Consider the following 1,895-nt stretch of genomic DNA (forward strand, 5'->3'; position numbering starts at 1 on the left):
ATATCTGTCTGCCTTTTTCTCTGTGTGTGTGTGTCTTTCGCTCTCTCTCGATCTCTCCCTCTCGGTCTCTCTCTGTCTCTCTCCCACTCTCTCTCGATCTCTCCCACTCTCTCTCTCTTCCACTCTCTCTCCCACTCTCTCTCTCTCTCTCTTTCTCTCTCTCTCTCCCTCTCTCCCACTCTCTCTCCACACAGGTGCCCGGAGGGACACAAGCAACAGGTGTTAGGCACGGATTTGCCTCAAACGGCCGGACCACTGGTCTTGACAGGGAGACAACTCACTTACCCCTTGTCCAGTATACAATGTAATATGTGACGCATTGTGGTGAAGTCAGGCGCTCGTCAAAATAATGAAATCGAAGAAATCGACATCGATTCTCCCCCAGTTGAACAATTTTTAACGATTTTTGTTTGTTTGGTTGGGTTTTTTGTTTGTTTGTTTGTTTTAAATATATATATTTGTTGTTGTAGTTTTTGATTCCCGACACGTTTTATAGCAATTTAAAAAGATATCAAAATTCATGAGTGGATTTTTCTGATTAGCGTTGAACAAAGCCACAAAATATGTGAGGCAGCGTGGTGGAATCAGGCTGTCGTCAATATTTGGGCATGTAGAGTTATTTGTATAATCTTAAAGCTTGTTCATATGTCTTTATTTGGGTGAAAAAAATATCCATTTATCTTGAATACAAGTCGTAATATTTGAGAATGAAGGGGATGGGGGTCACCTGTTTTCAGGGGTAAAATTAGTGAGAAAATGGCCGCAAAAGATAAGATATTTCTTTTGCTTAAGATTCCTTGGTAGCTGAAAATTTACATTTTTTGTGCCTTTAATCAACGTTTTCAGAAAAAGCCATACAGAAACGAGTTCTTTAATGGGCATGAAAGATGTTGAGTCAAAAAACAAAAATTTGAAAAAAAATTCACAAACCTGTGGAAAAATGCAAGTTTCTTCACTTTGATTATTATGACGAGAGCCTGATTCCACCACGCTGCCTCACATATATATGTAAATTTGCCGTTTCCGAGGACACTCAAGCTTTATGGAATTCACCAAACTTTGATTGCCATGTTCTCGCCAATTTTACCTCTGACTGCGTGCGACCCCTTCCTCCTTCAATCGCTGATATATTCATTTCTGTTCAAGACAGATGGCAGGGTTTATTTTTTTTTCATCAAAAGCAGGACAAATGAACACGCTTTAGGGTGCTACATTTACCAATAACTCTATAGTATGCCCCCAAAATGGTCGAGCGCCTGATTCCACTGTGCCGTGACACATTCTCCAAGTTGACCTCCTGTCGTGAACTGACAGTAAACGTAAGCCTCCAGCTATAGCGCAACGATCGACTAACTCGGTGTAAAGTGTAATGGGACGTTTGGATTTCTTCACTCGCTACCATACCACAACAGCCAGACCTGACAGCGCGCCGCGCCGATACACAAGGATTTCTTTTAGTTTTAGTAGTTTCAGAAAGTTTTAGTAGAGGTTTTACGGCGCTCGCAACTGCATAAGGTCATATGAGCGCCAGGAATTTCTCTAGATTTGGGGAAGAAAAACACGAAGAAACGTTCATCTTCAGATTTCCATGTAGCCTACCCACCGCAATCAAGAACGATGGGGGTTTTTTCACTAGATCTACACAACACCAGTAGAACACAGATCAAAGTTTCATAATTTACACCAAAAAACCCCCACACAAAACAACAACAAAAAGCAAAATAAAAACCCAAAACAAACAAACAAACAAAACACAAAAAACACAAATCCACAAAAAACTACCACCGTTTTGTTTAATCTTGTGGAACGATTTACAAATCACGAAAACATCTTAGATTAGAATCGGCGTAACTTCATAATCCTTTTGAACGATTGATAATGCAGCCTCCCCCCCC

The sequence above is a fragment of the Aplysia californica genome, unplaced genomic scaffold (genome assembly GCF_000002075.1).
Source record: "Aplysia californica isolate F4 #8 unplaced genomic scaffold, AplCal3.0 scaffold00317, whole genome shotgun sequence".
Taxonomy (NCBI): Eukaryota; Metazoa; Mollusca; class Gastropoda; order Aplysiida; family Aplysiidae; genus Aplysia; species Aplysia californica.